Genomic DNA, 26,575 nt, shown 5'->3' on the forward strand with positions numbered 1-26,575 from the left:
TTTCATTTATTTTAGGCTATTCCATAGATCTTACATTAGCAATGAAACTTTAGGATGTGGAACAAGTCAAAATTTTACAAGCTTAAAATTACATTTTTTACAAAACACAGACAGAAAAATAAGTGTCAAAATAAATAACTGTATATCCGAAAGAAAATTAGTTAATAATGGAGTTCGACAAGGTTGTCTACCATCACCAACTTTTTTTAATATTTATATAAATGAAATTATTTTAAAATGGAACCAAATCCACACATCAGGAATCAAAATAACTAGTGCTCTAACATTAAATACCTTACTCTATGCCGATGATCAAGTCATAATTTCCAATTCAGAGGATAATTTACAAAGAGGATTATATACATTAAATAAAATATTAAAAGATTTTGGGATGGAAATTTCAGCACAAAAATCAAAAGTAATGGCATTTTTGGGACAAGACCCAGTCAGAAGTAAGATAATACACAATAACCAATGCCTAAAACAAGCACAAAATTTCAATTATCTGGGTTGTGAAATATCTTATCAAAATGAAAGAGATGTGAACAAGGAAATTTCCAAAGTTACACAAATTCTAGGAATAATAAACAATACATTAAAAGCTAAATTTGTATAAAAATCTACAAAAATAAAAATATATAATACTCTAGCATTACCCTCCCTTTTATACGGAAGCGAGATTTGGACATTAAAGAAAAAAGACATGAACAGAATCAAAGCAACCGAAATGAAATTTTTCAGGAAGACAGCAGGATATACTCTTTTAGACCGAAAAAGGAATGAAGAAATTTTAGAACAATTAGAAGTAGAGTCAGTAGAAGAAAAAAATCAGCAGATACAAATTAAATTGGCTAGATCAGGTAAGAAGAATGGAAAAATTCCAAGAATCCCAAAAATTATGATGCAGTATAAACCTAGAGGACATCGTCGACCAGGAAGACCTTTTAGAAGACTGCTAGATGGGGCCGAAACAGGTCTACAGAGGCCTAATTCGTGAAGGATGATGATGATGATGATGATAATTTTTTTACAAATTCAATTTCAATATTTTACCATTTTTGGCTAGATGTAGTGTAGAGGTGAGGCCGAGGATTCGCCAACAGATCACCTAACATTTGCCCTACGGTTGGGAAAACCTCGGAAAAAACCCAACCAGGTAATCAGACCAAACGGAGGTGAAGTGAAGTGAGGCCGAGGACTCGCCATAGACCACCCGGCATCAGTTCCACGGCTGGGGAAAGCCTCGGAAAAAACAATCAATCAGGCCAAACGGGATCAATCAGACCAAACGGGAAGTGTAAAATTACTATAAAATACAGGATCCCACATTTGCTCTAGCCATTAACAACAGGCTATATAATAGATCCTACTATCCGCTTCGAATTGAATACAACTCAATCGGAAGATGTCAACAACGAGAAGAATCAAATTTATGGTCCAACTGTTCCTTATTACTTACAGTACATATGTATAAGTTACAAACTATTGAAATTATTAGGTTATTAGTGGGTGCTAGAGGCACGATTACAAAAAAAAATGTATTAATTTCTGCAGATAGTTCAATTTTGAATCCTCTTTGGCTTAGACTGTTTCTTTGATAGCTCTAAAATTTTCAGTCTATCGTCTGAGAAATCTCATAATTATATAAAGTAAATTAATAAAATAATAATAATAATAATAATAATAATAATAATAATAATAATAATAATAATAATAATAATAATTCCTTTGAAGAGGTGGAAAAATTCCAATACCTGGGAGCAACAGTAACAAATATAAATGATACTCGGGAGGAAATTAAACACAGAATAAATATGGGAAATGCCTGTTATTATTCGGTTGAGAAGCTTTTATCATCCAGTCTGTTGTCAAAAAAACTGTGTTAGAATTTATAACACAGTTCTATTACCGGTTTTTCTTTATGGTTGTGAAAGTTGGACTCTCACTTTGAGAGAGGAACTTAGGTTAAGGGTGTTTGAGAATAAGGTGCTTAGAAAAATATTTGGGGTTCAGAGAGATGAAGTTACAGGAGAATGGAGAAAGTTACATAACACAGAACTGCATGCATTGTATTCTTCACCTGACATAATTAGGAACATTAAATCCAGACGTTTGAGATGGGCAGTGCATGTAGCACGTATGGACGAATCCAGAAGTGCATATAGAGTGTTAGTTGGGAGGCCTGAGGGAAAAAGACCTTTGGGGAAGTCGAGACGTAGATGGGAAGATAATATTAAAATGGATATGAGGGAGGTGGGATATGATGATACAGAATGGATTAATCTTGCCCAGGATAGGGACCAATGGCGAGCTTATGTGAGGGCGGCAATGAACCTCCGGGTTCCTTAAAAGCCAGTAAATAAGTAATAATAATAATAATAATAATAATAATAATAATAATAATAATAATCTAATAATTATATTTCTCACGAAAACTTTTTCATAAAATTGTACGTATTTACTAATACTTGTATATTTGGTATACTCTGTCCTTCAGGGCAACCCCGATTTTAGGGGAAGTTTAAATTACCTAAAAAAAATTGATTTTATCAATTTGAAATTTTTAAAGCACATTAAGTCAGCCATAGGCAAAACTGTACTCACGAAGACATCACTGGACGCAAGTCGCAATACATAAGATGTAATATCAATCGAGGATTATAGAGCACTCCGTTCGGATTCCAGTGGCGGACTCTTAACCCAACATCTGGCTTAGACTACACAATAATGATTTATAGATAGACAGATGATATTTTATTTCACCTTTATTTTTACTGTGACACAACAAACTAGGAAAATATAACTCGTAAATTTTGGTCTGCTAGTCACGATCTTTGTTTAGATTTTGCAAGTTTTTATTCATAAAACAATAAATTGTTAAGAAATATATTGAATATAGAGTCAAACATAGCAGCTATGTAGGGTAGCGGCAGGCGACCTAAGATAGGACTATATATATTTTACTATGAAGAGCATTTTAAATAAATCTAACTGAGTCTGATGTGTTATAAAAAGGAAACATTTTATGTCCTCACTTATTTCCGGCTCTCTTAATATCACGTTAGTCCACCTAGGACACTTTTAAAGTCACATTTCGAGTCCCGTCTGTTACTACAGATACAAGTTGTTTTATGTTCAGATTCATTTCAGAAAGTAAAGTCATTAATTTCAGAGGGTTATATTTTAGATATTCCAAACAAAAAAGTATCATGCAATAAAAATTTTCTCGTTTTTTCTTCCTTTCCGAGATAAATTGTTTAAATATATGAAATATTTCATAGCGTGTTTTGGAAAAGCCATTAATTTAATTCATGATATGTTTAGTCAATTTAAGAGAGCAGTGTATTATGATAGTAAATTACTGAAAGAATTGTAGTTTTGACCTTTAAATGTGCAGAAATTTGACTTAAAATAGTAGGATAAAAGTTTGGAATGAATTCCTAATATGAGAAATAGATTAATACACACAACATTGAATTCCAAGATTTTCTGCCTAGAACGCTTCAATTAATTTACAGACAATATAAGATATAGGCCAAAGAGGGTGAACAGTAGGTAATGTCACTAATTTTAGGAGGTTATTCTTTGAGATACTTCGAACAAAAAAAGTTTAATATAATTTTGCTCGATTTTCCTACCTTTCCGAGGTAAAAATTGTTTTATATGGAAAATTCCATGGCGTGTTTTCGGAGAGCCATTGATTTAATTATCAATATGCTTAGTTCATGTTAACTTGTCAACATTTCATTTTCGTTAATCTCATTTCATTTTACAGCTCTACCAAACTAATCAACTGTCGGACTCTGTATGTGTTGAACGTGATGGTGAACAAGTGGAGAAATTTTTTAATTAGAGTATATATGTGAAGCACTACTCATTTACGTAAGTGTTAACATTTTTTTAGAGACACGCTGTATATTAGAAATTCGAATTACATTAAGGACTTAGGTACAGCTTACAGCAGTAAAATTTTGGAAATACTCAACATTTTTTTCCTTCATTACTGTATCTTGTACAATAATGAAAATTAGTATTTGTAAAACACTGTTCTTCTGCTATATGAAAAAAAATATTTTTACGATTAAAACAAATATATTTACGGTTTCCCCCCCCCCACCAAAATTCAGTTCACTGTGCAGTGATGGAGTCTTTCCCACATAACTAAAAAACTATCCGTCGTTCTGTGATGAATGTTTTTATGTGTATTTATGCCTCCTATATCTACAATATGATGCAAGATCACTTCTCTATCTTTGATATATGAAAAGTCCACTGCAAGAATGATGGATGTCATTTGGAGTATACTTTGCAGGAGAATCAATTGAAAGTTTGAAATGCTTAGCGCTCAAAGCTTAACTGTGATTTTCCGATCTTTACTGGACAATGACTATCAGTGTTAATGCCATATAACTCTCTATGTACTTTATATATGTCTTAAGCTATGCATTGACAGTCTTGGTTCATTTTCGACAAGAAAGTGACATCCATCATTCTTGCAGTGGACTCTTCATATTGTCTGATAAAATATAAATTAATTTAAAAAATAGTGAAATATCATATTTTCTTCTAATACAAAATAAAAAAAAATATTATTTATTAAGGAACGTAGTTGAAAAAGCATGACATTGTAAACATGAGTTTCAGCAATAAAATAAAAGAGAGAGAACATGACAAAGTTAACAAGTTTATGAGTTATGAGGGAAACGCTCCAACACTGCACAGTGAACTGCCACCATTCTGAATTTTGAAGAAAAATTATACATATATAAATATTTTTTAAAATCGTAAAAATATTTTTTCATACAGCAGAAGGACAGTGTTTTACAGATACTAATTTTCATTATTGTACAAGATACAGTAATGTAGGAAAAAAATGTTGAATGTTTCCAAACATTTTTCTGCTCTAAGCTGTACCTAACCTCTTAAACATTATTAGTTTTAAGTACATTTCATTCTTTCTTATCATCCATGCCCTAACAGTAATCTAGACTGCTCTTTCGATATTTTTTTACTAGTGTCTTGGTAAGTTAATTATCTATATAATTACATTATTTTTTTCGTATGACTACATCAACATCTTTACTCTTTCGAATTCTGCAGTCTTTACTCTTTCGAATTCTGCACACTTCAACACCAAATTACATTTCGTCTCGTTTCTCTTATCTATACTCTAACCAAGACGTAAATACCAGATCACTTATCTGTGGCGCGTTAAGTATACCTCTTCACAGAACATCTCGTTATTCATCATCTTTTACAGTATCCACCTCGCGACAATGGAATTCCCTGTCACAAAGTATTAGGGGCTGCAAGACAACAAACACTTTTAAAAACAGCTTAAAAGATAACCTTCTTAGCATTTAACTCCAATCATACTGGCTTAAACTATCTACATTGTTACTCCTTCCTTTAGACATGCATCCTGATAGTGCTGTATTTTCAAAATTGTCTCATAATAATCTCTTTCTATTATCTAACATTATTTGAAATATATGAACATTATAATTGTATTTTAGCTTAATTCTGCTACATAGTTTGTATTGCAGTGTTTAATTAATAGTTCATAGTATTTTGATGTTTAATTCGTAAATAACTCTTGTATACATGTAACTCTTATCTAAATCAAATTGTTGAATTCTTTGTAAGTTCATACATATGTATGTATACTTTTTGCTGGGTGAGTAGAAGAGGAGGCCTTACGGCCTTAACTCTGCCAGCTAAAATAAATCATTATTATTATTATTATTATTATTATTATTATTATTATTATTATTATTATTATTATTATTATCCCCACTATCATTAGTGAATCTAAGTATTTCATGGCAGATTTGTATGATGCAATAGGGATGTCAAGAACCCTTTCAGGCTATATTACTTTACGACTATGTTACGGTAAGTACCAAGTTGGCAAACTCTGCTGCTCCTTACGTGTACATAACGAAGACAATTCTGCTCCCAAGACGGTGCTGCACAACAGGGAAAATGTAAGGGTTAGCCTTCAAGGCATGGAAATTACATGTTATGCGACAATGCAAATGCCTTCATTTTGCCCAAGTTCATTTCGTTCTAATGCAATTATATTGAGTCGAGAAGCATGTTAAGGATGAAAATCGTTAAGAATTTCCCCGTCACAGGTACTGCGCCTTCGGTTAAGGTTGGGTATTCTAAATTTCAATAGAATGAGACGCTGAGGAATTTCTGGCAAGGGGAAATTTCAGAGATGTGATTCGCAACATCTATTAGTCATAGACATTAAAATTCGTAATCCGGCTTATCTGCACCCTTGTTATGTGTAATAAAATTAATTTAGGATTATGTTCGAAGCTACTCAGTTGTACATCAGTGCTGCTAACGATTTTGTCTTTTATTTAATTGGAATAAGATTCAATTTACGTTCCAGGAATCTAGGTCATGCCTCGGAGCGCCGTTCAACAAATCTTTCGTCAGCTGGCTCCTTCTCACAAAAAGGACGAGCATTCGTATCCCGGCAGATAAGTGCAAATTTCATTGCACGAGCTGCCAGAAACAGCTGCTCTAGGTACAATATTTAAATTTGGTCATACTCTACATTTATTTTCACAGAAAACGTTTTTGTGATGCATGGGTGTATGGATGGATGGATGGATGGATGGATGGATGGATGGATGGATGGATGGATGGATGGATGGATGGATGGATGGATGGATGGATGGATGGATGGATGGATGGATGGAATGTAATGAATGAATGAATGAATGAATGAATGAATGAATGAATGAATGAATGAATGAATGAATGAATGAATGAATGGTTTAATAAAAGAAACGGATCAATCAATAAAGTGGAAGAGAGAACAGGATTTTTAATTTAACGAATCACCTTATATAAAAGAACAATTACAAAAACAACCCTTGTCAAAATTGATATAGGACAACACATGTCAGGTGTTTCCGTACAAGTGGTGTTTATTCTTGTGGCTATTGCACGTGATATGTGTAATTTTTGGAATCTATAAACATTTGGAATAGTAGTAAATGTGTCCTTAACTCAATTTCATTAAAAATGACTATGATTGTTTTTGTAATAATGTCTTCAATTAAAGGGTTAGGTACATCATACAGCAGTAAAATTTTGGAAATATTCAATATTTTTCCCTCCATTACTGTATCTTGTACAATAATGAAAATTAGTACTGTGTGTAAAACTCTGTTCTTCTCTCATATAAAAAACATTTTTACGATATTTTTTTTTCAAAATTCAGAATGGTGACAGTTCACTGTGCAGTGATGAAGCGTTTCCCTCATAACTCAAAAACTATCCAACATTCTGTGATGACATTTTTTGTGTGTATTTATGAATGCCATATTTACAATATAATGCAAAATCACTTCCCTACCTTTGATAGATTGTCTGATAAAGAATAAATTAATTTGAAAAAGGTCAAATATCAGTATTGTCTTCTAACACAAAATAAAAAAAAATATTATTTATTAAGGAATATAGTTGATATTGTAAACATGAGTATCGACAATAAAATAAAAGAGAGAGAACAAGAAAAAGTTAACAAGTTTATTAGTTATGAGGGAAAAGCTTCATCACTGCTCAGTGAACTGCCACCATTACGAATTTTGAAAAAAAAAAATATATACTTTTTTTTTAATCGTAAAAATAGTTTTTTCTTATAGCAGAAGGACAGCGTTTTGCACATACCAATTTTCGTTATTGTACAAGATACAGTAATGGAGGGGAAAAAATGTTGAATATTACCAAAAAATTTTACTATTGTAAGCTGTACCTAATCCCTTAAGAATGTGGACTAACGAAAGATGGAAATAATTTAATAAATGTATAAAACAACGAAAGAGAAGAATGATTCATTATATTATTTACGGAACAATTACAAGTAAAAACCTCTGGAAAAGCTTGAGAATTCTTTATTTACCAATACAATTTTTTACTTGGTTATTTAACGACACTCTATCAACTACTGGGTTATTTAACGTCGATAAAATTGGTGATACCGAGGTGTTTTTGGCAAGACGAGGTCGAGAATTCACCACAGATTAACCTGGCATTCGCATTACGGTTGGGTAAAACCTCGGTAAAAAAACAGCCACATATTCCACCCAAGCGGGAATCGAACCCATGTCCGAACGCAACTGTCGATCAGAAGAACCAATACAAGCAAAGGTCGTTACGGAATAGTAATTACTAAAATAAAAATCAGCGGCGTGAAAGTCCATATTTTGCCGGTTTGCTAGGAATGTATCGCCTAAAATTGACAATTTTCTCTAAATTCCAATAGGCGTTCATCAACAGTAAGGTATTCACTGGGGGGGAAAATATTTTTTACAGTTGTTATTGAATAGCTCCATTACCTCTCTTATTCCAGCCAATATGTCAATATTTTTGCGACAACCTCGTTCTGGAATACCATTGAATCGCAAACATCTCAAAATAAATCTGAATCTGTTTTCACTCACAGGCAAGTAGCAGGATTCAAATTCATGGCGATTAGAAATGTCCTTTAATTTTGATAATTTTGTTCTTGAGCACCTCATAAGTTCTATGAGATAAACAAACCAATGAAGGCTCTGATCTCCATGACATCTGACCGTTTAGTATCCCACTCTGTAGAAAAAGTATTACGAACTTTATTTCTGTAAATATGTGTACTGTATATGTTACAATAATGCGTAATATATTTTCGTCCAAAAATAAGTTCACAATATCTATTTAATTTGTTTTCATACCAGCTTTATTTTTAGATCCAGTTAGACCTAAATGTATAATAATATTACATCACCTTGTCCAAATATTCGTAAGAAATTCGTTCTTTTTCCATCTAGTAACTCCTTCCTTTCCTTAAAAGAAATCATTGTCCTGAAGTGTTTTTTCCTCATCTTCTTCCAATAATTCTAGTTCAGTTCCTGAAACATGTTCACAATCTTCACCATCTCAGTCAGCTGTATCACTTAGTTCTCCGTCACTCTGTTCTTCAAAAATCTGTTCATGTAACAATAAGCAAATTTATTCGGATCACTATTACATTTAGTCCATGATATTTTAGTCTGCGGCATTTTTTATCAACAGTAATCTCACTAGAGGTTTTGATTTATCTGGAGAAAATCAAAACTCGAGTGGAATTTAATTGACTATTACACGATTAGAAGAAAGTATATAAAGATTAGAAGTAACGAAGTACTCCAATACAATAAAACATTAATTCACTTACGAAAATACAAAACCGTCTTCAAATTTGTACCATCTCAACATTACAAATATTACGCTAGTAGATGGCAGTATTGTGTTATGGTTAGCTGTTTTCTTGTTATCAGTTGTGCCAACTATGGAATCTTCATTGAACTCTGTGGACGGTTACTGGTCAAGAAGGCTTTGTTGATTCGGTTTCATTTTTATTAAAACAGTTGCATTCCACTTCAATTATCCGGATCCCAGTAATCAACGTCACTTGACAGATGATTTTCAATAAATCTTAGTGTTAAACAATCTCCGATACGTGACTTATCCATAATATCATATAACAGGAGCTATAACATAACCTAAATAATATAAACAAGTGTTACAAAAGTTTTAATTAGGGATGATGAAATAAACAAGAAACGTTTTAATTAACGATGATGAAATAAAAAATAAACATGAATAATTAAAAAAAAACAATTTTGAAACTACAATTTTCAAATTTGAATGTTTTGGTGGTTGATGGTTCAGTTGATGTTATATTGGACGTGTGCGTAAAAGAAGTGAACTCGTTGATGTATATGGTGTATCCCTCAACTTATTCAGGATTTCCGAATCGTGCTCTTCATTTATTTGTAAATAGGGTTACAAAAGATGCATAGTTATGACCAGTGATCTTTATTAATTCTTGTTCTTGAATGCCAATGCGAGTCATATTTGAAAGTTCTGTGTATCGACTGGAGTGGTTTGTAATTTTCTGTTTTTTTTTTTTTTTTTTTTTTTTTTGACGTCCAGACCAGTGCAGTTTGAAATGTTGGCAAACAAAGAAGCAAATGCTAGGGTAGTGATAAAAATAAACAAATGCTAGGGACGCGATAACATTAAACCAATGCTAGGGTCGCGATAAAATTGCGCGATAAGCAGTCATGATTGGTTGAAAGACGTCCTTCCGTACCGTTTTATTGGTCAAAATTAGTGTGACGCAGTAAAAGTGTAATAGTGAATAGCAATCTCACTAGAGTTTTTGATTTATCTAGAGAAAATCAAAACTCGAGTGGGATTTAATTGACTATTACACGATTAGAAGAAAGTATATAAAGATTAGAAGAAATAAAATACTCAATATTAACTTACGTACTGAAATTCTATTTCCTTAATGTTACCTTCACCAAAACGTTTGAACAGAGCCGCCATTTTCAGTTGACTGTCTATGCTGTAAATAAATGACGATCGCAAAGCAAGTTTTGTAGTAAGTACCGTAAAGAATTGCAGTTTCAAATGTAGGCAAACAAAGAAACAAATGGTAGAAAGGTGATAAAAACAGGAGAAATTATATAAAGATTAGAAGAAAAAAAGTACTCTAATACAATAAAATAGATATTAATTGACTTACTAAAATTCTATTTCACAAATGTTCGCTTCACGAAAACTTTTGAACGGAGCAACCATTTTCAGATGACTGTCTATGCGGGAAACAAATTACGATCGCAAAGCATGTTTTATAGTACCGTAAAGAATTTGCAATTTGAAATGTTGGCAAACAAAGAAGCAAATGCTAGGGTAGTGATAAAAATTAACAAATGCTAGGGACGCGATAAAATTAAACAAATGCTAGGGTCGCGATAACATTGTGCGATAAGCAGTCATGATTGGTTGAAAGACATCCTTTCGTACCGTTTTATTGGTCAAAAGTAGTGTGACGTAGTAAAAGTGTAATAGTCAACAGTAATCTCACTAGAGGTTTTGATTTATCTAGAGAAAATCAAAACTCGAGTGGGATTTAATTGACTATTATACGATTAGAAGAAAGTATATAAAGATTAGAAGGAATAAAATACTCGATATTAACTGACTTACTGAAATTCTATTTCACTAATGTTACCTTCACCATAACGTTTGAACGGAGCAGCCATTTTCAGTTGACTATCTATACTGTAAATAAATTACGATCGTAAAGCATGTTTTATAGTACCGTAAAGAAATGCAGTTTCAAATGTTGGCAAACAAAGAAACAAATGGTAGAAAGGTGATAAAAACAGGAGAAAGTATATAAAGATTAGTAGAAATAAAGTACTCTAATACAATAAATAGATATTAATTGACTTACTACAACTCTATTTAAATAATGTTCGCTTCACGAAAAAGTTTGAACGGAGCCGCCATTTTCAGTCGACTGTCTATGCAGGAAACAAATTACGATCGCAAAGCATGTTTTATAATACCGCAAAGAATTTGCAGTTTGAAATGTTGGGAAACAAAGAAACAAATGGTAGGAAGGTGATAAAACAGGAGAAAGTACATAAAGATCAGAAGAAATAAAGTACTCTAATACAATAAAATAGATATTAATTGATTTACTAAAATTCTATTTCTCTAATGTTCGCTTCACGAAAACGTTTGAACGGAGCCGCCATTTTCAGTCGACTGCCTATGCGGGAAACAAATTACGATCGCAAAGCATGTTTTATAGTACCGTAAAGAATTTGCAGTTGGAAATGTTGGGAAACAAAGAAACAAATGCTAGGGTAGTGATAAAAACAAACAAATGTTAGGGAAGCGATAAAATTAAACAAATGCTAGAGAAGCGATAAAATTGTGCGATAAGCAGCCATAATTGGTTGAAAGACGCCCTTTCGTACAGTTTTATTGGTCAAAAGTAGTACGACGTAGTAAAAGTGTAATAGTCACGTTAAAATAATTAAAAGAAAGAAATACTACTAAAATACATATCAATATCATGCTGTAATTATGGATAAGAGTAATAAAATAAATCCAAAAATGATTGGTTACCTTGATTCCAATTGAAACGCAATTACTCGCGCGGATCAGTCATCCAACTGTAGTCAGGCAAAAAAAGCTAAGCACCTCACGTAACAACGCACCAATCAAGACTGTCAGCTAACGTGTTGAGACTTGCTGGGAAGGATGCGACAAAAACGATAACCAATCAGACGCAAGAGACACGGGAGGAAGCGTGAATGACGTGTATCACTGCAAATGAAAAAATGTATTTATTGAATTACGTTTTTTTCTTTATTTATAGTTTCGGTCAAAATTTTAAATCGTAGGGTCATATTCATAGACATTCTTAGCGCGGGCTTCTGGTGGATGATCAGCGAACTAACGTTTTTCGTATTCATAAACCAGTGTTAACGATGTGATATGATATGAATCCTGTTACAAGTAATCAGTCGATAGCCGGGGCTAGTTTAGCACGCTCGTAGCGCGGGCTAGCGAAATGTCTATGAATAGCACCCTAAGTAATTACATTAGTTCCATGTTTGAGATCACGATATAGTTCCTCTAATTCGGAAAACTACTGTCTCTCACAATATCATAGTCGTCATTGTAATTATGACCACCATCAAACAGAAGACGTCACGATTTTTGGCATATTAGGTTTTAATACAACTCATACCTATTTCGAACCGTCTATTTTTATTTTTGTCAACGGATGGCATAGAAGTACCATTTGTGAAATATTGAACCAACCATTCTTAGTTTTCCCTTACAAACTTAAGTGACCAAATTAGTATACATGAATGGAAGAAGGATACACATCTTGCTTCGTACCTATATTACGTGAACATTTGAAGATTATAAAATTATTCACTAGTCTGAAATTAGTAATTTTCCTCCGTTTATAGACCTGTAGTTGTTTAGGCCAAATATCTACTTTTCGTTAGCATAAACAAAGCAAGGATATCAGTTTTGAAAACGTTTCAGAAAGTAATACGGTTAACTATAATAGCCTACGCGTATTTCAAAATAGACTACAGTTTTCATTTTCGTATCTTAAGGGAAGACTCCACTGAAAATCATGAAAATTTTTCCAAATTTTTTAGGTATTTTACTTATTCAGAATTTATATTTTCATACCCCAAATGGATTCAGCTCAATTCTGATATAAATACTCGTATGTTTACACTTTTTAAATTAAGGCTGGAAGGGAGTGTAATTTAAAGAGCTGTCAAAATTGTTTTTCATCGAAGAATTCTTTTTTAAAATTTTTGATTACAAATCTAGTAACTTTACGTTGGCTCCCTGGAGTTACTAGATGAATGTAGAGGAGGAGAATATTAATTTACATAAATATTCATTTTATTTTCAAATCTGTTCTTCTGTGTTCATTTTTGTTGATTCAACACCAACTTTCTTATGTCAAATATTAACTTAATCAATCTGGATGAAATTGTTACTGCAAGTATGTATGAGGTAGCTGCATATTTCTATGGATTTATTTTGTGAGAAATGCTGCTAGTTTATTTTATTAATATTTTTCTTAATGCTGCCAGTTTATTTTATTAATATTTTTCTTAAGAAAAATATTAATAAAATAAACTAGCAGCATTTCTCACAAAATAAATGCATAGAAACACGCAGCTACCTCATAAATACTTGCAGTAAAATTTATCCAGATTGATTAATATTTGGCATAAGAAAGTTGGTGTTGAATCAACAAAAATGAACACAGAAAAATAGATTTGAAAATAAAATGAATATTTATGTAAATTAATATTCTCCTCCGCTACATTCATCTAGTAACTTCAGGGAGCCAACAAAAAGTTACTAGATTTGTAATCAGAAATTTTAAAAAAGAATTCTTCGATGAAAAACAATTTTGACAGCTCTTTAAATTCCACACCCCCTTCCAGCCTTAATTTAAAAAGTGTAAACATACGAGTATTTGTAATCAGAATTGAGCTGAATCCATTTGGGGTATGAAAATATAAATTCTGAATAAGTAAAATAGCTAAAAAAATTTCGAAAAATTTTCATGATTTTCATTGGATTCTTCCATTAAAGTCCTACCATTACACTTTGCAATTAAATGAACATGAGTAGAAGCAAGATTATTTCGTCTAATTTTTTATTACGAGAACATTCTAGCCTAACAAAACTAATCACTGCCCTAAAATTAGTAAATTTTCTCCGTAAAAAGTTTTAGTTTTTAAGGTGAAGTCTTAGACTTTCTTACATATCATGAGCTTAGCACATATATCACTTTTTTAATTGTTTAAAAAAACTAATATGGTTAACTACAAAATAATTATTTCGAAACGAACTAATTCATTTCTAACACTTTATAGAAAATATACCAGTCTCTCTATACAAGAAATATAGGATATTGATCTTGTCGCTACAGTCTACAATTATAATGAATGGAAGCAAGATACATATCCTGCCTCATACCTTTATTACGATTATTTTCTAGCCTAGTAAAACTCTGAAATTTGTAACTTTATTTCGTTTACAGAGTTTTAGTGTCTAGCCTCTGGATCTACGTTTAGTTATTATAAACGTATAGGTATCACTTTTTGAAGCTTATTCTTTATATTACATGTATATAAGAAAGGAACCAAATCTATTTTATTTGTGCATTCTGTAATTTGTATATATCGAGGAATATCACTTTTGTTGACGTCGTACAAAATTTTGTCCAATATTCTTTTGAGAAGATTAACTCCATATGTAGATGAAATTATTGGGGACCATCAGTATGCTTTTAGGCGTAATAGATCAACTATTGACCAGATATTTTGTATTCGACAGATAATGGAGAAAAAATGGAAGTATAAGGGTACAGTGCATCAGTTATTCATAGATTTCAAAAAGGCATATGACTCGGTTAAGAGAGAAGTTTTATATGATATTCTTATTGAATTTGGTATTCCCAAGAAACTAGTTCAATTAATTAAAATGTATCTCAGTGAAACGTACAGCACAGTCCGTATAGGTCAGTTTCTGTCAGATGCGTTTCCAATTCACTGCGGGCTAAACCAAGGAGATGCACTATCACCTTTACTCTTTAACTTTGCTCTAGAGCATGTCATTAGGAAAGTACAGGATAACAGAGAGGGTTTGGAATTGAACGGGTTACATCAGCTTCTTGTCTATGTGGATGACGTGAATATGTTAGGAGAAAATCCACAAACGATTAGGAAAAATACGGGAATTTTACTTGAAGCAAGTAAAGGATAGGTTTGGAAGTAAATCTCGAAAAGACACAGTATATGATTATGTCTCGTGACGGAAATCTTGTACGAAATGGAAATATAAAAATTGGAAATTTATCTTTCGAAGGGGTGGAGAAGTTCAAATATCTTGGAGCAACAGTAACAAATATAATGATATTCGGGAGAAAATTAAACACAGAATAAATATGGGAAATGCATGTTAATATTCGGTTGAGAAGCTTTTATCATCCAGTCTGCTGTCAAAAATTCTGAAAGTTAGAATTGATAAAACATTTATATTACCGGTTGTTCTTTATGGTTGTGAAACTTGGACTCTCTCTTTGAGAGAGGAACATAGGTTAAGGGTGTTTGAGTTTGAGAATAAGGTACTTAGGAAAATATTTGGGTCTAAAAGGGATGAATTTACAGGAGAATGGAGAAAGTTACACAACACAGAACTGCACGCATTTTATTCTTCACCTGACATAATTAGGAACATTAAATCCAGACGTTTGAGATGGTCAGGGCATGTAGCACGTATGGGAGAATCCAGAAATGCATGTAGAATGTTAGTTGGGAGGCCGGAGGGAAAAATACCTTTAGGGAGGCCGAGACGTAGATGGGAAGATAATATTAAAATGGATTTGAGGGAGGTGATATGATGATAGAGAATGGATTAATTTTAATCTTGCAAGATAGGGACCAATGTCGGGCTTATGTGAGGGCGGCAATGAACCTCCGGGTTCCTTAAAAGCCAGTAAGTAAGTGAGTAAGTAAGTAAGTAAGTCATTAAGTAAGTAATTTGTATGTACTATATATGAATGGAAACAAAATGCATACTACAGTGCAACATATTTTCATTACGACAACATTCTAGCCTAGTAAAACTGTTCTCTGATCTGGATCTAGTAAATTTTTTTTTCTCGTATGGAGCCGTAGTTGTTTTGAGTTTGGGATCAATTTTCTGTTGTCATGATCATAACAAAGACATCACTTTTTAAATTGTTTCAAAAAGTAACACGGTGAACTATAAAATGTATTTTCAAATGGACTACAACTTCATGTTCAATATCTTGAAGCCAACTCCCCAGGTTTCTGTACACAACAAACATAGGAAACCCGTCCTATCGCTACAGAGTCAAGTTACCATTTTCCGATACAAGCAGAGGATTTGCTGCTCCGAAGAGCTAACTCAGTTACCTTGTAATGGTGAGTTTCAAACTCTGGAATTGATTGTTTTGGTATTCCCATCCCGTCCGGCTCCCTTCATGTCCGGTACAAATGTCATTGCGATCAACTGGAAAAGAGAAAACATCTGTTTAATGATGTATCAGGTTACCTTCGTGATTCGAGTACCCACGCAGAAAAAAGTCCATGACTTTGAGAAGACAGGTTACATATTATTCAAATAATGTTATTATTGGTATTGGTATTTATAGCTATAACTTCCCAATTAGTATTACGTTCCACTTTTTTGTAGTCCCTCTAACTGAGAGTTATATCACGACTGTCTGTTAGGAATTAATTCTACTTTGTTGTCATTTTCTACAGCGTTTTACAACCATTTGATACTGGCGCACTGGCAAAATGTGTAGAAAAAATTTACATCAAGTTCTATTTTTTTATATATTCTTATTTTAGTAGGTTATTTTACGACGCTTTATCAACAGTTTAGTTATTTAGCGTCTGAATGAGATGAAGGTGATAATGCCGGTGAAATGAGTCCGGGGTCCAACACCGAAAGTTACCCAGCATTTGCTCATATTGGGTTGAGGGAAAACCCCGGAAAAAACCCCAACCAGGTAACTTGCCCCGACCGGGAATCGAACCCGGGCCACCTGGTTTCGCGGCTAGACGCGCTAACCGTTACTCCACAGGTGTGGATTATCAAGTTCTAGTTTAGTGTTAAATTTTAACCTCTATTTTAAACTTAACAATACTTAAATTTGAAATTTTACGAGGGTCAATCATTATGTTGTGGCCCGACTATTGTTGTGCCCCGACAGGAAAACAATGACCAACGATCATGGGATCATCATCGTCATCATCATCCTTCACGAATTAGGCCTCTGTAGACCTGTTTCGGCCCCATCTAGCAGTCTTCTAAAAGGTCTTCCTGGTCTATCCTTATACTGCTCTTTTTGAGGCTTGAAAGTAATGTAATTTTCTCTAAGATAGGTTATTAGTCTTATCGTTAGATTGTCCAGTAGTGGGGCTGCCACTTTTAGCCTCTGAACAGGCTTGTAATGTAGCATTTCCTCTGCATTTGATGAAACAGTTGCACCGCTGTGACTCGGTCGCCATTTCCTCGTTGGTAGAAGCAGGGTGATGATCATGGGATATGGTTAGGAAATATTTATCATATTCATTTATTGAATCGAAGGATATTTGTACTTCCTGGCTACGAACATTACTTGTAAACTTCCGTAACCGCAGTGACAGAACGGATGTGTATCATCGGATATGCATAGATAGCGCTAGCCTTGAATTTTCCTGTCAGCGTTTTTGCGTGTGAACAGCGTACGGAAAAGTACTTGTTCCTCCACGTGAATCTACATCAGCAAACGACTACAGTGTGCTCTTCGAACCCCCGCGAAGGAGGCTTAATAATCATTTTCTTATAAGTAACTCCCAAAAGGCGTAACTGTACGAAAGTATTGGTCTAATTAAGATTTACGTCATTGACCACGTGATTTTAACTCGTTTAGGACCCTTAAGACGTTTTTTCCATTATAAATTATCATTTATACAGGGTGTTTCCCAGGTGGTGTTACAAACTTTCTGGGATGATGGCGAAGGGCACATGTATCAATTTGAGATCAGGAACCCTGGTCCGGAAATGACTGAGTCGAAAGTTATAACCAAAAATATTTCTGTAGAAATGGAATTGTGATTTCGCACCACGTGCCCTCCTTCCCTTAACCTTTGGAACAGTCGTGGAAAGATGGTATGGGCCGGATGTCTCCTACTTGGGTACCTGGCCCGATACAATCTGTGAGCTTGTCTACTGTTTCCATTGGCTCATCCGTATTCGAATATCAGGTCTGCTTATTCCGCTCTCGTGTACTCCTCCATTTCACTAGGACTGATCGACTGGACACTGCAACTTGTACACATACACTGCTGTCTACATACGTGCATATCAGGACCGATCATGTCCGTTACACATTACGCTATCTGCATTGCTTTAGTGTAGTTTCCTGTCCCCCTCCCTCAGACAGCGCACTGAATGGAATACTATAAGTAGACAACGTAAAGAACGTCAGATAAATACAGTATGTGTAAGATGTACAGATAAATATACATAAATAATGTGTACAGAGGAACAAAATTATTTCATTTCCACATAACTATTTTTGCTTATAACTTTCGACTCGATCATTTCCGGACCAGGGTTCCTTATCTCAAATTGATACATGTGCCCTTCGCCATCATCCCTGAAAGTTTGTAACACCACCTCGGAAACACCCTGTATATCATTGATAGAAATATCTTAATCACGAGCAAAATTGGCATATAAGCCCTTTAACTTCTCTTATCCATCCCTCCCCCAGTAGGCGCGGGAAGGCGGTTATTCGGAAGTGAAGATAGAGACCGACAGGTTTCGAGAGACAGTCATGAATTAGGCAGTCGAGTCGACAGCAAGCTGTCAGTCATTTAGGAGCCAACGAGCCAGTTCGATCCCCGACGGAAGGTTCAACTCTCGAAATCAGAAGCTTGAAGGCCGGACTTCGAGACAGGGCTGAACTATGGCGTCAGGAGAGGTTGTCCAGTCACTAATGGTTAGAGGCAGTAGGCCTACAATTTATTATAAGTAAAAATTATTATATTTGATGTACTTCAAATTCTTAACTCAGTTTAAATAAATGTTGTGTAGTGAACTATTTATTTAGGGTAACTCAGTCTAAATCGGGTCAATTTCAAAACCCTGTCTCCATATTCAAGCGTAAACCAGTTCAAGCAAGTGCTACCATATACTGGTCAGGAAGAGAACTTCCTGTAGCCTACACGTTGAGTGCCATTGATACTAGCTGGTGTGTGTACTCTTTGTGTTAACAATAAAAGAATAGAGAGAATATAAAGGTGAGTTAAGAGTATTTTATAAATTTTAAATAATTCTTTGCGGTTCCTTTATTATTTTACAACAACTATTGCAGAGAATTTGTGCGATTAACTTACAGTATTAAATTTAAGCTTTTTAGAAGAGATTATGGCTATTAACGCCTTCGTCGAAGCAGTATTCAGTACTACCAACCTCTAGCGCAAAAAGGTTCTAAATTTGGGTTAAATAGGGTCAGTAATATCGGACAAATAGGGTCAACATGTTTCAAATCAGTCCACTCAAATTAAGCATTTATTTTCAATTCTTTGTGACAGATGGTTAAATGTAAGAGGAAAACGTCAAATTCGTGGACTGAGATCGACATGTAAAAGGCTATTAAAGCATTTCGCGAGAGAAGAAGCCAACGTCATCCTGCTGAGTTGTTAGGAGTTCCTCATTCATGTCTGCAACGACGTCTTCAAAGTGGCCAGTACAACCACTTGAAAAGTAAAGGCCGTCAAACTACGTTTACTCCAGAACAAGAAAATGGACTTGTGTCTAGAATTTTGAAACTGTACGCATGTACGCATGTTGTTTTGGACTACACTGCAACACAGTTCGTTGGTGCAGAAAAGAAAATAGTATATGTTTGTGGAAGGTGTAAAGTGTTAAATTAAATCAAATGAATATTGATTTTAACGTTCCGTGCAGGTATATAGAGGGAAAAATTGTGACCCCATTTGCCCTAAACACTGACCCCATTTATACTTATACAGAAGGGTAAAAAAGGGTCACTGCAGTGAAATATTTCAGTTCATGTACAGACAGTTAGTTTAGAGTAAAAAAGAAACATTTTTAGGGAAGTATTACTTACATGTGGCTGTAACTAATGATATGTTATGAGTGTAATATATTATGAAATTAATAAAATTAAGGTTTTGTTACTTTTTGACCCCATTTACCCTATTCATTTAACCTGGTAGAGATAAGGCCATCAGGCCTTCTCTTCCCCTCTACGAGGGGATTACAACTACAATATTAAGAATATAATTACAATTATAATTACAATTAATATTAAATTTACGAATACAATAACAATCAAAGTACTGAAAGATTAACTGATTAATAAAAGCTAGACAGTTTATTGTAAAAGTTAAAAAGAGAGACTTTTTTTATTAATTAAGTAAAAATTAAACCTACTCAACGCAGTAAGAAAATGCTTAATAAGTTTGCTTTTGAACGCTACTAAATTCCGACAGTCTCTGATGTCACTGGATAGGGTATTCCTCAAGCGCGAGAGCGAGATTGTGTATGATGATGAATACGATGATGTCTTATGTGTTGGTGCGGCTATTTTGCGTGCGTGTGAAGAGATTATGATATCATGACAGGTAACTGAAACGGGAGGCAAGATAGGCAGTGTAGAGGTGTGAAGGACTTGGAAAAGGAGAACAAGAGAATGAAAATTTCTACGTTCGTTAAGCCGTAGCCAGTTTAGAGTTTGGAAGGATGGGATAATGTGGTCAGCGAGACGGACATCGCAGACGAAGCGAACACAAGAATTATGAACACGTTATAATCTTTGCGACTGGTTGACATTGAGGTCAGTCAGTATTAAATCACGATAATCGAAGTGGATCATTACTAGTGTTTCCACTAGGGTATTTTTTTTTATCCCGGTCTTAGATGAAGATTACCGAAGTGACCTTTTCATAAAGGTGTAGAATTAGGAAAGAATATCAAATTTTTTAATCTTATTTTCTTACCTCCTATTTAATAATTTTTCTTGAAACTTTTTCCTTTAGTAGATTTTTATAAAAATACTCTTCAAAATCAAATCATTCCAAGAATTTAAATTATATAACATTTTAAGTAAAGACTTAACTATCGTTAATGATTTTAACAGTGTTTTAAGTTTCTCAACCACACTGTATCAAACCTTTTAGCGTATTTGTCTCTCATGCTCAAACATAAGATTAATTAATGCCATTTGTAGTTCGAAGGAAAATACTTAGCCAAATGGTAGCCAGAAAATTGCTTTAGATATAGTCATGCTTCATGAAATTATGATTAATCAGTTTCTAGAAGTGCCAACTTCTAAATAAATTACGAATAACCTCAAGTTATTACCAAGTAGAGATCCTCATTTTAACCCCTAATAATTTTATTGCTTGCAATAGTGTTGTCAGATCCTGATAGTATAACATTAAGTATAATCGGGTACAAACCGAGATAATGAACACAGTGCTCACAGCTCGACCCATCCGCCCTTCTAGTGGGAGGAGGGCACGACAAATATATTTCCGAACTGCATTTGTATTTATTGCACCGTTAAACATTCATATTATGCGTGTCAATAATGATCATTGCTTCCATGCCTGTTGAGTCAGTCTATCCAACAGCGTTAGTTGTATTTAAGAACTGAGCTTCTACACGTAATTTTGTGCAAACATGTCAAGGACCTATTGCAATGGTCGGCATTTCGTAAAATATACGACAAGATTACCCATTGTCACCAAGTCTCTTCAGTATATACATAGATGAAATAATACGCCTTTGGTGTGAGGAGTACATATTAGGAATTCAAATTTCAAGTTCCATAAGACTAAACACAGTTCTTTTCGCGGACGACCAAGTATTAGTTGCAAACTCCGAAGACAATTTACAAATGGGTATATTTAAACTAAATAAAATCATAGAAGAACATAGCATGAAGATTTCACCAGAAAAAAAAAACAAAATACTGGCATTTGAATGTACAAACCCAAACCGAAGCAAAATTGTTGTTGAAAATGTGATTTTAGAATAGATAAATTCCTTTTCATACTTAAGATGCAATGTATCATACGAAGGAGAGACTGATGTAAGCACAAAAATTAACAAATTTTTACAAATGAAGAGTCCACTGCAAGAATGATGGATGTCATTTGGAATACATTTTGCAGGAGAAGCAATTGAAAGTTTGAAATGCTTAGCGCTCAAAGCTTAACTGTGATTTTCCGATCATTACTGGACAATGACTATCAGTGGTAATGCCATATAACTCTCTGTGTACATTATATATGTCTTAAGATATGAATTGACAGTCTTGGTTCATTTTCGACAAGAAAGTGACATCCATCATTCTTGCAGTGGACTCTTCAAATATTAGGACTGCTAAACCATACACTAAAACCAAGTTTAGTACAGAAACATTCCAAAACAAAGCTATATAAAATCCTTGCACAACCAATACTCCTCTGTGGAAGCGAAAATTGGGTTCTGAAACAAAGAGTTATCAGCAGATGAAGAGCAGCTGAAATGAAATATCTGCGACGAACTGCAGGATACACACTTCTGGACGACAAGAGGAACGAGGATATACTGCAGGAACTCAACAAGCAACCATTAGAAGAAAAAATTACAGAATACAGAAATAGATGGCTTGAACACATTTCTCGTATGGAAGCTAGCCGGACACCCTAAGAAATGCTAAAATACCACCCTCAAGGACGACGACGACCTGGACGTCCACAGAAACGTCTATTAGATCCTGTATAGCTGGAACCGAAACAGGCTAACAATGGCCTAATTTCGTGCCTGGAACATGATGATGATGATGATGATGATGATGATGATGATGATGATGATGATGATGATATATATAAAATATAAGCAGGGCGGAGAGGTAAGGCATGATTTTCCTCCTCTTAACCATCACTTATTCATTGAAATTCAAGCAATCTGAGTATCCTCCCCACCTATCTTCCCCTTTACTGTGTATTGTAGTTTGCATTTTATATGACGTAATCTTTGCCGACACTAACCTATTTTGAATTTTCCTGGAATCTATCCATACATGCCTTATAGCTAGTCTTCTTCTCAGCCTTTCAAGTGATGCATTTCGTATAGATTTCAGGCGTTTACGTGATTCTAGATAATTTTCCGTTTTCTATGCCTGTCATGTTACCTACATTCAGAGCAGTTCGGAAACTTATTGATTCACGCTCGTACAATCACATCAGCGAAATGTTTGTTTATCCTTCCTCTCTCAAAGTCACTAGCACATAGATCTACTCAATGCGGCATATGCTGCTGTTTACTTTCCAAAATCTTTTCGAATCGTAGTTCCACATTGAGACAGCAAGATGTAATACGACACCAACGTCCATTCGTTTCCTTTATTTTGTCTTAATTGCAAAGGTTGTCGAAACAGTTATTGCACATGTGTGTATGGTTGAAAAGTTACCAATAATATTAAATCTTTTGCTAAGATCTCGTTATTATTTATTTGCAGACATCCAGAAATGATTCAGTGACTCGGTTTGTAATCTTGAAGTAAGAGATACACTTTACTTTATTTTTCTCTTTATTCAGAATCTACAGAAACGCAATAAAAATAGCCTACTAAACTAAATTGAATATTCATTTTCTGCGGACAGGCAAAATAATTTCGTGGTCCGACGTTTCAAAACGCTAATCTAATGGGAAGTGTGTGCAACTATGGATTCAGGTCTCGAAGAATCATTATTTATATAATTTTTAAATAGGTACATGCTGGAACAAACCTGAAATTTGTATTTGTAGCCTACTATCATTATTGTATTTGACACTTACAATATACCATTTTGATTTAAAATGTATCGCTATTTTGTACAAAGAAAACAATGAAGTAAGTCGCTTTCGTAAATGTGTGTTATATCCTATTAGTTTTAATCACCTGAATATACCAAGTAATGTTTTGAGTCAAACAAGTCCCGTACTACACTAAGTTGATATAAACAACACGACTTTTATAATACCTAGTTAGTTTTATAATACCTAGTTATGACTCGGTATTCGTGTCCTTCCACATTATAACTACCAAAGCACAATGCATGTGACACATGAATATCTGTTTTCGTGATTAATATACAGAACATGAATGCTGACTAAAATAATACATATAGAAAATAGTTTCCTTCGAAATCGTGCGACAGATGTTAACATAATTTTTGTTTAGTTTTCACCGTAAATGTCTTATCATTATTTATTGTACTACGCTGTTAACATCGTGTCTATAAATATGCCACATTTCGCTTTGTTTATGACTTATATGTATACAACTTCGTCTTTTGGCTTATTTTAACATCAGGGGCTCTGAATCAGTGATGTCAAGCTTATACGCCACAATAAACCAAATTCTGCATTGTGAAAAGAATTGGGTTGAATATCGTATATAATACAGACAGTAAGTTCAGACCAAGATGTGCGGGTAGAGTTGGTGATCGGATAACATTCGATGTTTGATCACAGTTTTGTAAAGAAAACAGCAATTACTTTCAAGTAATGGATGTAATAATAATAATAATAATAATATTAATAATAATAATAATAATTATTATTATTATTATAATAACACATCTTAAGTATTGTTGTCAAATGAGTAACACACTGGTAAAAGTCGTTATATTCACTTGAAATTTTTTTGGCCAGAGCGAAAAAAACTTGTTTCGTTTTTCTAATTCAAACTATCAGAAAGATTTTTTTTATTAATAATATAACGAATATTTTTGTTAGTTAAGAAAACCTGTATAATATAGCATGAGAAATACAATTCATATTTAATAAAGTAAAATTTACTTGACAGGATTTATTTATTTATTTATTTATTTATTTATTTATTTATTTATTTATTTATTTATTCATTTATTCTGGTAGAGTTAAGGCCATGAGGCCTTCCCTTCCACACTACCAGAAGTGAAATAAAGTGAAATAAAGTGAAATACATAATGAAACAATGACAAAAACAGTAAAGTCATATTTAAATATAAAAATTATTTTCATAGCTACACATTAACAAGCTTACACGGGCTATAATGAAATATTAACTGAACATGATACATAATTAAGTTATTTACAATTCATGTCCTAATTCTACTTTATGAAGGCCTAAATGACAATTTATATGCACAGAATAACCTCTAAAAATCGGCTAACACTCACAAATCAATTTCATGAAAAAAAGTAGGCTATGTAATTATTAATTCTTAATTTAAATTGATTAACCGTTCGGCAATCCCTGACATGACGAGGTAAGGAGTTCCATAGGCGACAAACTGACACTGAAAGAGGATGAATAGAAACGGCTGGACAAATGATTTAGCTGATGTGTCTACCATTAGGCTATGATTAGATTAGGCTATGAAATTAAATACTATTTTATAGTTTGAAGAATTTTATTACAATTCCATACTACTGTATATGTTAAATGTTATGTTTTATTTAACGACGCTTGCAACTGCAGAGGTTATATCAGCGTCTCCGCATGTGACGGAATTTTGTTCCGCAGGAGTTCTTTTACATGCCAGTAAATCTACTGACATGAGCCTGTCGCATTTAAGCACTCTTAAATGCTATCGACCTGGCCCGGGATCGAACCCGCTACCTTGGGCATAGAAGGCCAGCGCTATACCAACTCGCCAACCAGGTCGACACTACTGTCTATTACAGAACACACTTTTTAGTTATTCATATACTTTTGTTAATAAAGATATCCTACTAAATAAATTGCGCAACAGTTCGCATTTTTCATGTTCCTTAAAACTAACAATAATAGGTACGTATTATTCTTTTTCCCATAAAACTGATATAACTGGACATGCCGGCTTTGCGACACGATTGTATTGTTGTTTGCTGGATACACCTTTGAAGTGTGTCCAAATTATTAAGTTACACATTATAGTCATAAATAAAAGAAAAAATTTGTTTGTTATTAAATTAATAAAAGCTGGCAATAAATTGCACAGTGCAAAATGTTCTGTCCAGTAATTCTTTTCGCTTAGTTTTGTCAGTGTGGTTCAAGAGAAGTCAGGGATAAGAGAATGAGAGGCCAGTGTTTGATCAGAGAGCTTAGATTTGAGGGCTTTTTGTTTTAGTGGTCCGAGGAACGCTGCAGACGGATAAAAGGAAATGCGGTTTGTGAGAGGCCTTTGATAAGAGAGGGAGATTCTCTCGCCTCTACCCACTGCCGAAGGGATTATTCCAGTCCACTTCGACGCTTCCAATTAATTACAATAATTAAATTACTTCAAAAAAATTAAGGCAAAATAACTCAACGAATTTCTTATCCTTGTGTCGCTAGTGAAATCTTTAAATTCTTTATTCGACTGAGATCATTTCTTTTTTTAATCATCACCGTACAAACCAGTAATTAATAGGAGAGAATTTTTATTATTTAACATCTCATTACAGTTTCATTGTACGAAGTATAACGAAAGTATTGTAGAGTATCGATTTATAAAATGTTTTGAGATCTTTTTCAGTTTAGACATACTTACTTATGGTTTTAAGGAACCCGGAGGTTCATTGCCGCCCTCACATAAGCCCGCCATTGGTCCCTATCCTGAGCAAGATTAATCCATTCTCTATCATC

General features: G+C 33.9%; 1 protein-coding gene across 1 annotated transcript in view; it reads right to left on the minus strand.

Moving 5' to 3' along the window:
• LOC138704728 (uncharacterized) overlaps positions 1-12,049 on the minus strand; it is a 1,357,586-nt gene extending 1,345,537 nt beyond the window's left edge. The window contains exon 1 of the mRNA XM_069832899.1: positions 11,974-12,049. The gene's annotated coding sequence lies outside the window, so the exon portion shown is untranslated. The remainder of the gene's footprint in view (positions 1-11,973) is intronic.
• Positions 12,050-26,575: the final 14,526 nt, after the last annotated feature.

This window comes from Periplaneta americana, chromosome 8, assembly GCF_040183065.1.
Source record: "Periplaneta americana isolate PAMFEO1 chromosome 8, P.americana_PAMFEO1_priV1, whole genome shotgun sequence".
NCBI classification, from domain to species: Eukaryota; Metazoa; Arthropoda; class Insecta; order Blattodea; family Blattidae; genus Periplaneta; species Periplaneta americana.